The following is a 14,399-nucleotide window of genomic DNA, read 5'->3' as shown; positions in this document are numbered from 1 at the left end:
TGATTTCTTTCGGCGTTAATCCTTTTAAAAAACAAGTGTTTGATCACCGCATGAAACTCACTTTTATCCATTGTTATAAACAAATGAAAGTTGTTTTTGCTACAATCGGCAATTAAAATGAAACTATGGCATGGATACAGCTGAAACTCAATCAGCTGATTAGTCAAGAGGGAAACTGGGAAAATTAACTTTTGATAATGATATTGCAATCTCTCGGAAATTCTAAGGACTTATTGAACTATCCTCGTAACTATTAAAATAAATAGCAAGTCTTTAAGTGAAAGAAAACTAATACGTGCTAATCATAGAAAATGAGGAACTGAAGTAAATCCTAAGATTTGATGCTTTCCCGGTGAACTATGTTGGTAAAATTTTCTCGGTATTCCTACCTGGTTAAAAACTCCAATTCTGTCCACTTTTTGATCTCCAACTCGGGGCTCATCCGCAGGATTACTAAATAGTAGTAGGAACCACATAAAGTAAGTTCACGATATCAGTTTGAGAAGAAGTTTGTTTTACTTCTTGGAGGGAATAAAATAAGGCTGAAATTATAATTCATTAAGTATTGTTGTCATATAATGTTAGATAGTACTATTTCACAAAATTGAGGTATTTTAAGACTCCTTCAGACTAACGTTAAATATATTAACTATCCTTTGCTATGCAGTTTGAAGGAAATGATATTATGCATCATTAAGTAGTGAATTATTATTTTAATTGCAAAATAAAGGCCTTGTGGAATCGTAAACTAAAAATTGTCAATCATGGAATTGGATTTGAATTGAATATACCATGATAATCTGGATGTGAATCGAATCCGAGGCGTTTCTGAATGCATCTCTCTGTGCTTTCATGAATAGGATGGGCGGACATGATTTGGTCTACGAAACAAGTTCAAAATCTGAATTTGAGAGAGAGAGAGTCACTGAAGCATGTGAACATGGCGGGCGACCATGGGTGAGGGGGAGAGGGAGGGGAGGGGACGGCCTCTTGCCCCATTTACAATACGATCGTATCTACGTTGATCGGAACTGCGTCGATAAAATCGTGAATAATCGCTGTCATCCACACGATGCATCATTGCAGTTCAACTCACTGCGTCGTCGCAGAAAATTCTTATCGTGTATGTTTTTCTCTTCGTGAAGGTGGCAGTATGCCTTCGATTTCAAATTGGTGTTTGTTTATGGTGAGCTTATAGGTGTGCAAATATACTGGAGTGGCTGTAATGGGAGTGACCAATGCCATTAATATCGTTATTCAATATTATTTTGGAGTTTTTAGCATAGATATTTCGAATCTTTACAAAGTATGAGATAAATGTTAAACCTAGATGAGACTACAATCACTGAGGAGCGTAGATTAGCATCACACATACCCAAAGAATCACTGTGGATCCCGCATGAAGTCATTGTCAACGATTGCTTATTTTATTCACTCTCGCAGTTAAAATGGCGAATTACTGCCATTCGGCTGGCCGTAATTTCTTCAATGTTGGAGGGCTTAAAATGCAGTGAACTGTGGTCACGTACAGTAAACTCTCGATTGTACGAAGTCAGTGGGACCGGAAAATTGGCACTTTGTAAAATCGAGTTTCGTAATTTCAAACCTTTTTCATAAGTCACGAAAAAGTGTTCGCTTTTGTTTCCTCCGCCCTTTTTTGTCTTTAGTGGTCTTATTTAAATTTTTTAGGTGGTTATTCACGGTAGAATTCTAAGAAAAGGCTTTTTGTTATCGATTTATGCTGTGAAAGATCGTTAAATAACTATACCACCATAAATTTCCCATTTCTTGTGCATGCTTCAATATCAACGATCGCTTAAGAAATTCCTGACCAGTTTAGAAAACGTAATCAAATAATGAATTGCAAAGTTTATAATAATAATTTAATGTTATAAATTTGTGGTTAGGAGCGAATGGAAACTATTAAGTAAGGGTAAGATAGATATTTGTTTCCAGCACCCACGGAAATATTAGCGGCAGCCAGCCTAACCATACTCTAAGGGCCTAACCGCCATTTATATCGCCCTCTATCGCTCAGTGACGAGAAAAAAAAGAAAAACGAGGGCCTTAACCTGTTTCCAAAATAACCTTCGTAAGTTAATATTTCGAGTTACTTCATATTTTCAGCTGAATGTGCTATCTTTTCAATTAGTTATTTTCATTGAGATTCAGTTACGATCATAAATTACGTAGGATATGATTATCTTCTGGCGAATATTTGAAGTAAATTCTGTTTGAGTTCTCCGTCCGGCTACTGTGCTCCATCATCTTTGCAGACGTTGCTATGAAAGACTTAATTCTTCATCAGGACCATATTCTTCATACCGGGTGTGAGGTGCTATGTTCATGCAGTATGTCTCTCTTCTTTTATGCCGACAGGAGCAAGGTTCCAACCGGAAAACGAAAGGAGAAACATCTTCTATTATCAGAGAAATAAAGAGAGAAACGTTATTATCCACATTGATTGTTTATCTACAAGAGAGGTTTCATCATTTCTCAACATGTGTGAAGTATTGGTTCACTTACGTGAATTCCCAAAAATGACACGCAAAAACCTGTACCTTCACCTCATTTAGTTTTCGTGTTCCTTTCTCCGCCGTATTGAAAGGATCATCGACATAGAGAAAAGATTTTCTTTGTTTTAGCACTAAAAATTAGGCGCGCCATAATCGTAAATAAATATAGTGTGGAAAGAGCAAAGAAAATAATTTAAATTGAAAAGTCAGCAGAGAAGAAGAGAGACAATTATAAGCACGGCATCGTTTCCCCGATAGTGGAAGATACTTCTCCAGCCTCTCTCCAGTTAAAAACTTACCACCGTTGCCGGTAAAGATGAACCATGCCCTTCTCCAGCGTTTGGAGAACGTTCCTAGTGGGTGGGGTGAATGAGAGTGGGAGCTTTTTGATCTTTCTAAAGCTTTCGATACCGTGGACCATCATCACCTTCTTCAAAAGCTTAATGCCATTGGTGTTCGTGGTGTCCTCTACAAGTGGATTCATTCTTACCTTAGTGGTAGAAGTCAGATGGTTATCCTCACCAGTAATGGTCAGAAATTTACCTCTCCTGCTAAGAATATTTCTCAGGGTGTACCTCAGGGATCGATCTTGGGTCCTATGCTTTTTTTGGTCTACATTAATGACCTCTCAGACTTCATTATTTCCACAAATAAGGTCACACCCATCGTTTATGCCGATGATACCAACTTCATACTTTCTTCTACCAATCTCCAATCCCTGTCTGTTAACTGTCAGACAGTCTCTGACCAATTTGTACAATGGTGTTTGAAGAACAGTCTAAAAGTTAACATTGATAAATCACAAGTATTACAATTTACGCATTCAAAAAATTCTGAAAAATCTATTTCTATTAACATCCAGGGAACCTCAATTTCTCCGGTTGATTGCATTAAGTTCCTTGGTGTACACATTGACACTCTTTTGTCTTTTGGGATACTCATGTTAGCACTCTAGCTAATAAACTCAGTTCTGTGTGTCACCTCACTCATATCATCTGTCGTACTGTTACTACCGATATCCTTCTTACTCTCTACTATTTTATTCCCATTTTACCTACAGCATCTTTTTCTGGGGATCTTCCCCTTCTGCTATAAAAATATTTAAAATTCAAAAAAGAATTATCAGAATAATTGCTCAAGCTGGCCCGCGAACACACTGTCGGCCGCTGTTTAGCAACTTTAAAATCCTACCCTTACCCTGTGTATATATTATGTATGCCACTCTCTATGTCAAAGGTCACTTAAAAGACTTTACTCTCAACTCTAATATCCACTGCTACTCCACTAGAAGATGTCATGATATTCATGTTCCCTATGTAAGAACTAAAAAATTGGCAATGGCGCCATCTAACATGGGTCTCCATCTGTTCAACAAACTTCCTCATGAGCTTAAGCAAACAGAGTCGATAGAAAAGTTCAAAAGTAGCCTAAAAATGTTTCTTTTAGATAAAATGTATTACTCAGTGAATGTGTTCTTCGATGACTCCTTTTAGCTTAAATTTCTCTTTTTGTAAGCTCATAATTAAATTAATGGCTTTGACTTTTTTGAATTGAATGTATCTTTGTACTGGTATTCTTATTGTTTTTTTTCCTGTTTTTGACGTGCCTTATATCGTTGTACATACTGCTTCCATTTTGTTATTTTTTTGATTGCTAGGCAAATAAATATTATCTTATCTTACTTCGGAAAGTGTGAATCTCACCCATAACGGATTCAAAAAGTATAAGGCAGTTTAAATAAGCAAGGATGATATTTGGAATTGGTCTCCAAAAATGACATGCTATTTTCATGTTTTGATGAATGGAGTGGATTCTAGTTTCATTTTTTGGTTGATATAAAAATTATATATACGATGCATAGATACATAAGAAAATGTTTGAAGAAAGGTTTGAATGAATGCAAAAAATCAGTCTTAAATGAGTTCATCATTTTGTTCAGGATATGTTCACAGACAATGTAGCGCTGCAATAATGATACCCTAAATTTTCTCCGTTTCTTTTAAATTCTGCAAACTTTTTGCCATAAACTATGTAAACATTGAACATTTTTTAAAATTTCACAAGCACATGAGCACATCAGCCAAATGGAAAACATACCAGTAAAGTAATGCGTGTCTACTGTAAGGTAAAAAAATCTACTACACCAGATAGTTATCCATGCCTATGACATTCTCTCTTTTCTGTTCACTAAGGCTTATTTATTTTAATGAGGCAGTTTATTTTGACATTTTTTTTTGGGTGCTCTTCTCCTCGGCGTGACTCCATTCCTCTGTCTCTCTCTTTCAAACTGGTCTGCTAGTCTCTGGGAAATTTCGTCAGGTGGATATGTTTTTGACTGTACTGAAGTATTCATTTGTAAGTTTTTTAAGTCCACTTGTGAAAAGCAAAGACAATTGATGGTCAATTACGTGGAGCACCTTCATGAACCGTTGAGGCACAAAGCATGGAAAACTGCTATAATGCGTTTGGTGAATAGTTTGATGGCAGCTCGTCAATTGCATTGATAGTGATGAATGACGGAATGAGAGCACTAGCAGTCCACTTCGTGTTTCACTTCCATGTAATCGGGATCGTGCATTATGTCCTTGATCATATCCTTGAGTATCGTGTAGTGAGGGAAGATTGGGTAGACTTTGGAGTTAACATATTCACTCTGAAAGAAAAGAGAAACATTTTATGAAGTAAGGTTACTCAAAATCGTTATTCAGTCGAGCCTTGATAAGTGGGAGTTCCAGGAACCGGCATTTTTTTCTCTCATTTACAGAGGTATCTCACTCACCCAGTTCCCCACTCACAAAGGTTCCAGAATGTCCTCCTTCACTTATTGAGCTACAAATAAGGAGGTTGGGGGAATCTACCATTATATACTTCTTATGTATGTTATTATCTATAAAATTAGAATTATTTACAATTTTTATTTAAAGAAATCAGTTGATGTCTTTTGAGATTCCCATGTGGAACTATTAATACGTTTTTTTATCTCATTTCTCTCATTGAATATGAATTGTTACCTTTTTGTAACGACTACCACAGTATGTCTCGATTTATTGGATTCAAAGATGCTACAAATGTGAACTTCTGAAATTTACTTTGAAATAATATCACTGTCTCTCTCTCCTAACCCCTTGTCAAAGTGTGAATTAGGAATTGATAGAGTCATGAAGAATGTTTTCCCCTCAAGGGGGCGTTAACTAAAATGTATGCGCATATGTTACATCTAAAGTTTGAGTGGGACATTGGTTTCCCATCATTCCATATTGAGTCAAACATCGTGAACACATTTCCCACGTGAAGTCAGCCAAATAATCTCTCACTTAAAGAGGCCCCTAGAATCAGAAACTTACAGAGGCTTACTTACACTTAGGGTAAAAATGATGGGATCTGAAAGTGATGAGTCTCACTTATTCACGTTTGAGTGTATCTATGTTTTTTGGGGATATATTTATTACCTTTGGCATTTCACAGCCAATGCAGATCACATACTTGGATCCAAATGCCAACTGATGGAATTATATTATCCTCAGGGCAGTGGTGGATCGAATTCATTGTTTTGCGGGAAGAACTGCACTCAGACACATTTCTGCTGTCGTTGTATGTTCAGTGGTGGATGAGGGGGCTGCACCCCCGTAATTTCTTGAAGAATTGAATAAAGATGGTGTTATCTAAGGCGACTCTCCATTGTAGGATTTTAGTTCACCATCTCAACAAAGAATTTTCAATAAATAATTTTAGATGAGTTTAAAGTATACCGGGACTAGCCGCGGTGATAACTTATACGGGAGTCACCTGCAATGCACAATCGTGCGAAAGATCCACAGAGAAAAAATCATTCACCTTGACCGGGATTCACACAGTTCTTTCGCACAATTTTAGATGACTTTAAATCCACTTTTCTGCGAAAAGTGGATTTCCACATCCAAATCTCGGTAAAGGTTTAAGGGGCATTCCTAAATTCAATCCCTGCGTGTAATGTGGATTGCACTAGTTGTGCAGTACACCGTCCGTCGGATGGGACGTTAAGCCGTGATCCCCTTGGCGCCTTTCGTTAAGAGCAGGCTAATGCCGACGCCGGGTTTCTATCCACCCTTCATCCTCAGTTCCTAATCCCAAGCTGATCCATTGCTGATTTAAATATTAAAAAAAAACTATTTAAAAAATATATTCCATAGTAGTAACGAAGATAAGAAAACGAAGTTTAAAAATTTAAACAAAAATCTTAAAAATTAACACAAAAAAAGTTCTGTGAACGAGCATCGAACTCGCTACCTTCATACACACAGTCGGATACCGTATCCACAGGGCTGTCCCCTACTTGATTGGGAGCGGCGTTCAAAACGGGATATATAGCGCAACTTCATTTTTTACGATATTTAATTGCTTTTTTCTCGGAATTTTACGAGAAGTGCGTCGTCTCGCTTCGGCATATTACATTTGTACCCATAAACTACCGAATCGCAAAATTTGAGCTCGATCGGCGATGCGAAGGTCGTGTATTCCCCTTGTCAGTTACCAGAGTCAAATGGGACCGAAGGCTCTGCGAAGGCACTCAACAATCCCCTCCCCTTGTGAACCCGCAAACCTAATTGCGCATCACGCGTAAATAGCTATCTTACCAAGAACCTCCCGATTTGCTGGAAACGCACGATAAAATCGCGCGTTTCTTCTCATTGTCACTCCATATAAATCGCGTGAGATTGCGAGTAGGGAAATAAATTACTCTCATCGCAAACGGCATATTTTTTTCAAATCATAGTACACAATCAAATGTTAGGGCTATGTTGGCCTCAGCCCGGCTTCTATTGCTCCTGCGAGCGGTGCATGGCGTCCAGCATCATCCATTGCTTTGACTTAATAATAGTAATAAATCGGCTTTATTGGGCGAGATTGGGACTAGAGACCCAGCTAGCACAATTATAAGTCATTGAGATAAGGTGAAAGGAAGAAATAAGGAAGTCGCTTCTCAAGTAAGCTTGTTATGGGTTTCTTACGGCCAGGGCGACAAACATCCAGAGTAATGGCAAAATGGATGCCAAACTTTCAGCACTTCCGTAGATGCTGTTATTATCCCATCGTTTCAGAGTGTTATTTAAGGCCTTTATGTATTAAAACAATGTTTTTATTATTGGCGCTTCTATATTATGAGGAGAAATAACATCATACCGCCATAATTTGAAAATTATTCACATTTATATGAACTGATAGCGAAACGAAGGTCGTAAGAAAAACACAATTTCACAAGAATACCGACGTAGAATAATATTAAAATACCGGAAGGAACATCTAATATACGTATTCTAGTCATCGGGTTATCAAGCCATAATTTAAAATTCATAAATGTTTAAATGTATGGACCTTGAATAATTTCAGCTTTTCATGCACATGCCCAACAAGTTTTTTTTTTTACATAATTGGATATTTAATTAGTAACTACGCCTATATATTATAAATCTGCCGCGGTGTAGTGGGTAGCGTATAGGACTTGAGTACGTAGGTCGCACGTTCGATTCCATGTCGATGTATTTTTTTTCTTTCCGCCGCATGGATACTTGTATTATGCTTTATATCTTCACTAGCCGATCGCTTGCAGTTATTAATTTTTTTCTATTTACGGGAAAATCTGTTATCAGTTGTTAAGCCCTTATAAAAACTCGCTTAATGGGGAACTTGCATGAATTTTTTTTATTTCACAGGCGGACAGGAAATTATTTTCTTAATACAACAAAGAAAACCGCATGTAAATCTGAGTTTTCCTTCGCGAGATATTTAATGATAAATATAACGAATTTTAAAGCGCGGGAAAAACACCCTCACCCCCCAAGCCACTGCCGACGAAGCCTCGATGACGTCAAAGGTGCCTAAACATCACACGAAGCTATTGTTGTGATTGTTTGTAATAGTTGCCTGCCGTTGTGAGAGCTCCGTTTGTGAGACGTGTTGATTGTTTTCTATTTAAAGATAAATATCCGACAATAGAGGCTCGAAAGCCTCATATTTTGTATTATTTATAATATTAATATCTGAGTAAGGACATAAAATATAAAACTGAAGAAGTGAAACCAAATATTTTATAATATCTAATTGTAAGTAACATCGTTGTAGCAGTCGGAGCCACGGCCGTTGGAAGGGGGATACGTTAATTGTAAGTTGATGTTATCGACGGCATATCATTCATTTAAGTATGTAATTAGAACGATTTTGATGTTTACTATTGTCCGCTTAGCTTTTATATACAATAACTTCATCCGTTTATTCGTAGGTACCGGAGAATTCGTCGTTTAGGACTGTATGTGCTTGTATTATGGGGTGAATTCCAGTCAATGCAACTTTTGCTCGCTGATTGGAGACATCTAGGAACATTTTTGTGCCAAAATAGTGTTATTTTCAACGTGACATCTCCCGTTAAGCTACTACTAATAATCACAGTGCCAGTGGTTGTAATGCACAAAGTTTGACAAGGTTGAAAAATATCGGCCAAGAGTTATCAGTGTTCTATCGTATTTGAATTTGTAAAAAGTGCTATTACGCTATCGATAAATGTCTAACAGTAGTGTAAAAATTGTCAGTGGCGTGCTAATCTCCGTTGTTCACCGTAGATACGACATTTCACGATCACGCTATTGAAATAAAAACTGTGAGTGAAGTTTGTTATTCCATTATTTCAACGAATAGTAGTGAGAAAAGTCACCTGTGTCACTTGTGTGGGCTAATTTAAGGGTTTAAATCAGTGAATAAATAGTTGTATTCATCATAACGAGTTCTGTTATTGTAAGTTGTACGTGATGAATATAAGAATGTGACAGTGACATCCAGTTTTTGATAAGAGCATTTGCCTATTTCCCACTATATTTTTATGGTATATGCTAGTATATTGTTTATGGATTTACCTATATTATTGAAATAGGTTATAGCTTGTGTGTGTGTTGGCAGCGGAACCGATTCGCGATCTCACATGTGGATTGTGAGCAGACTGTTTTGCTGTGAATTCGTACCGTAGGACGGATAGGACTACCTTCTCCGTTAATTCGGTGTTGCCAAATTCAACAGCACAGCTTACTCTAATGTCAACAGCACAGCTTACGATCGTTATCGTCCAGTATTAAAAGTTTCTTTTACAACTCGATTTGCCGCCGACGTATAGCAATAATTTGTCTTAACAAATTCCATGAGGGTCGTGGCATCAATTTTTGGTGTCCTAAAAAAAGGCTGGTGTCCTAACACCCCATGCCACACGCCTTTTAGGCGGCTTGCGGGGTATTATGTAGATGTAGATGAATTTCAGGTGTACTATTCGAACGAGTGGCAACGTTATCATCCATTTTTCTGATCACTAAAACATACGAAGTGAAACGCTTGTACTTCATCATCCCGATGCCGCATTATTAATATCCCAGGTAATAATTTAGGCACAATAGCAGTAGGAAAACTTTTCCAAGAATAACAGAACAAAATAAAGTGACGATGAGCGGCTAAATACTCCCTCAAAACAAATTTTACACCATGCGCTCAGCGTATTTCCCTACTCCCTACGGTTGTTTAGGCACCTATGACGTCACGCCTGGCCTCGGCAACGCTCGGGTGTCTTCGCGCAGTGGTCGGCTCAGAGAAATTTTTCTCGATTTTAAATGCAATTTTTTTATTTCTGTTGATGTTGAATGGAGAAACTGAAGGTATTTTTGCGAGCTAATGTATCCATATGACTTATTCAAAATAGTTTTTAGAGCAATCTACGACCCATGCAAGTTCCTCATTTCACCAATAGCCTTTAAATTCATGTCGAGATGAGCCGCGTAGCATGTGTAGTACGCTGTTCAGCCGCCTTTGGCGCTCCAACAGAAGTGACTTACGTTGCCTGAGGATATTTGACGGCATTCCTTACCTTAACGTCCCTAACATCTTACCCTTGCCTTATATAAGTCCCTTAGCTTACGATAAGCTGCTTATCAATTTTTTCCGTAAGAAAACCATAAGAAACGGTTAACTCTCTTACTTTGTGCTATCTGGGGAGTCCCATCTTCCATCTAAACCCTCGTCAAACATGAAATTTTTACAGATGAATACATTGTCGAGTTACTCTTGAAATTACATGCAGTCAATTATGGCAGGAGAGAAATAGAAGTATGCTTTTCGACCGACAAACAAAATTATAAGCTTTAGGAAAGAAATTAGCTATCAAGGTCAACTCTACACTATTGACATTTTTTAAATATTGCTGATATTTGACGCGAAACCGAACTTGAATTCAACAGCCTATCTGAAAACTCCTTTCAAGTGGCAGATGAGCTGGTGTTTGAAATATTAACACGTAGAACATGCATGCGTCAAAGAAACAGAGGCAACGCTCCCGCAGAAAATCCAGAAGAATATTTCAGGAGATCAATGTCCTACCTTTTTTGTATCATTTTATTTCAGAGATAGTTTTACGATAGACAGCAGAGGTTTCCGTGGAGTCCATCCTCTTGAAAGGCAACCTATCAAGATGGGCGATTCGTCAAAAACCGCCACGGGAGTACAGAAAGCTTTACACCGATGTTAAACGAAAGGGGTTGGGAGCCGCTAGAGACTCGGAGGCTGCGCGCTAGGCTGAGAATGGATATCTCTCAGAGCGACACGGATATCATCATATTAGAATCTCATAACATTTCCGGGTACGACCAAACCAATAAAATAAGAGAGATATTTAGGCGAACTGATAGCGGCGAGAATCCGTTACTTCCCCCGCACCACAAAGGACTTCAATAAATGCTAGGCGCAATTTCGTGAGAACATTTTTTTTTCTTCGTTAACGGCGGGTGTCCAGACATCCCCCGCCACACGCCTATTGAGGCAGCTTGCGGGTTATGTATGCAGATGTAGATGAACAGCATAAAACTTTTACTTACAAAACAGCCTACTACATGTGCGCAGCAGTGTCTTTCTCTATGAAATAATTAGCCAAAAACCGCCGCTTTTGAGTCTTGAAAATCCTAAGTATCCTAAGTATATCCCCAAACCCTTTGACAGTTGGGCATTCCCTAAGCCCCCGGATCCCTCCCCCTTTGGTCCAAACTTAGATCCGCTTCTGGTATCAGGCGTATCACTGCAGGTTTTGCAATGGTGACTCGTTTCTTTCCTTTCTTTGCGTTTGGAGCAATGCACTGAAAATAGAAACTAAGCGCACAAAAAAGTAAAATATATATGAGTGGGTTGGAAGGCAAGGGATTTTTTTCTCGACAGAGTTAGGTAAAGTTAAATGTTAGAAGAAATACACAAAAACCTGATTGCTAAGGGAAACTGTCCTGTGCTGACATCGAGTTGAATGCACTGCTAAGTATCTAATTAATCTCGTTTGTTTTCTACAGCTAATTTCTGTTCCTAACTCTGTAAGTATAGAAAAGAGGAATCGCTTGTACCCCTTGGCTTCCAACCCACTCATATACGAAACTAACCTGAAAAATTAAAGTGATGAAGGAAAGAAGAAAGAGCCGCACGGCAAGTTGATTCAAGGCGCGTCACAAGACGATATCTTTTAAACTATTAAAATGAAAATACGAATAATCCAATGTACCTGAATTTATATGTGAACTCCCATTGTGTAGTAAATCGATACAGGAACCACTGCTCTTGTTCAGCCAAACACTCAAGTTTTTTGAGGTATTATTAACAATAAAAAGTTTTTTTCTTCTTCTCATTTCTTTTCTGCGCACCGCTTTTGTAAACACGTTTCATATTAACACTTCAAAGAGGATGAAACTCTCTCATTAGCCAGTCCAGCATTCACTGAACTACTTAGGATTTCGCGGTCTGCGAGAGGAAAAATAGAGAATACTTGTGCTGTGCGATCGTTACTTCCTCCCTCCAATAACGCTTCATCCGTGGCACTGTCCCTTCAGATTCCCACGGTAATTGATGCCTTTTGGTCAAAAACTCAGATAAGTGAGATGTGTAACTATACCCAAACATTGTAATCTGAGATTTTTTCTCGACGAATGAATTGGGGTACCAGAAACACCTGCGGGGATATCGGGTTTCGCTAAGGAACTGGAGACTTTGGGAAGAGTGGACGAGGAAAAAAATGGAATGTCACATGATCCGCAGTGGTACTCAAAATCTACTGATGTATACAGGGTCGCACTTGCGGTTGCCACCGTGGTCTCATCTCACGAGAGAGATTCACATGAACTCGCCGTCGTAATTGGCCAAAGCGTGGGACATGAGAGAGAAGAGACACGACCAGCGCCCCAGTGCATGCCGGCCGCTTCATGATATACGCGAGCGTTGTGGGAGTCCCCGAAGCTTGGGGCCCCCAGACTCTTCTGAATGGCAGTTCTTTACAGTGGCGCAGCGAGGGGGGGGTTTTGGGGGATTAAACCCCCCCCCCCAGAGCTCGGAGAAATTTTAAAGTTTAGCCCATTTTACTTAATTGGATTGATATTATTAATAGAATAGTGTGAGGATTAATAAAATATCCCTCAGAAAGCCGTAAAAATCACCATTTTGAACCGTTTATCTTAAAATTCCGTAATTTATTAATCTCGCACCTATAGCTTATCCTGGTGGGTATTCCATACCTCCACACACCCCGGTATTAGTTGCACCTAAACCCCCCCCCCCCCCCCCCAGCCTTAATTCCTAGCTGCGCCCCTTGTTCTTCATACTTCGTAGGGTTATGAACTGTGGAGTGTATAATTGACAATCAAGAGGTCTCTGGGAGCTTAGGACGGACCAGCCGACCTGGCCAGACCGCCCCTGACTATCACCAGGGGTGCCAGGGATCGAGGCTCTGTTGCGAGAGCATATTTTGTTGACTTCATATTGATCGTAAGGCGACAAGTTAATAATTAATTTTAATTGTAGCAAGCATAGGCAAGAGAAAAATCTTTTATCATCATAATGGCGTTTGGGTGTGAAGTATCTTGTGCATCTCTGGTCAGCCGCTGGAGTCTCCCAATTGAGATACTGTCAGCCAGGGGCGTGCCGGTGTGTGTGGGGGTATGGAATACCCACCAGGATAAGCGGTAGATGCGAGATTAGTAAACTGCGGAATTTTAAGTTAAATTGTTCAAAATGGTGAGTTTTACGGCTTTCTGAGGGATATTTTATTAATCCTCACACTATTCTATTAGTAATATCAATCCAATTAAGTAAAATGGGTTAAACTTTAAAATTTCTCTGAGCTATTGGGAGGGGGGTTTAATTCCCCAAACCCCCCCCCCCCCTCGCTGCGCCACTGCTGTCAGTAATCGCCAATACTTATTCCGTGGTTTTGAAGTATCTTGGTAATTCATTTTCAAAGTAGAGTACCGATTCCTTAGTAGCGCTCACTGCAATCAGGGGCGGTCTGGCCAGGTCGGTCATCGCCGAGGGCCCCGAGCTTAGAGGGCCCCCAGAACGCTCGCGTCCATCATGAAGCCTATATGAAGAAAAGACTCGCATAACTTGAAGCAAAACTTTTTTGCTATTACAAAGTAACACGTTTTTATTAGTTGCCTTATTTAAAACGTACTAAGGGTTATGAGATTATGTGAAAAATGAATAAAATGAAGGGGTCAGAAAATAAAAAGGTCCTGATGCTTTTTTGAAAGGTTCTTCGAAAAGGTTATTTTAGAGGTCTCTTATTTTAGATTTCATAATATGCGAACTTCTCTCTATTAATGCGTTGTTTCTTACGAGATAGCTATTTTAATTAACTATTTTATAGTTTTTAAGAGGCAGAATAGCATATCAGAATCGATTTCCGGGCATTGCATTTCCTAAGCTGTTACGGATGAGGATCCCCTCGTAAGGAGAGATGATGGGGCCTATCCGAGGGCCCCCCATCACCCCCGACTGCTATGGGTGAGTACTTGTGCATATCGGGCGTTGCAGTCTCCCACGCGGGGGCGCAGTTGGACTCACTCCTGTCCG

Source organism: Ischnura elegans, chromosome 1 (assembly GCF_921293095.1).
Source record: "Ischnura elegans chromosome 1, ioIscEleg1.1, whole genome shotgun sequence".
Taxonomy (NCBI): Eukaryota; Metazoa; Arthropoda; class Insecta; order Odonata; family Coenagrionidae; genus Ischnura; species Ischnura elegans.
Note: the sequence above shows the minus strand (reverse complement) of the source record.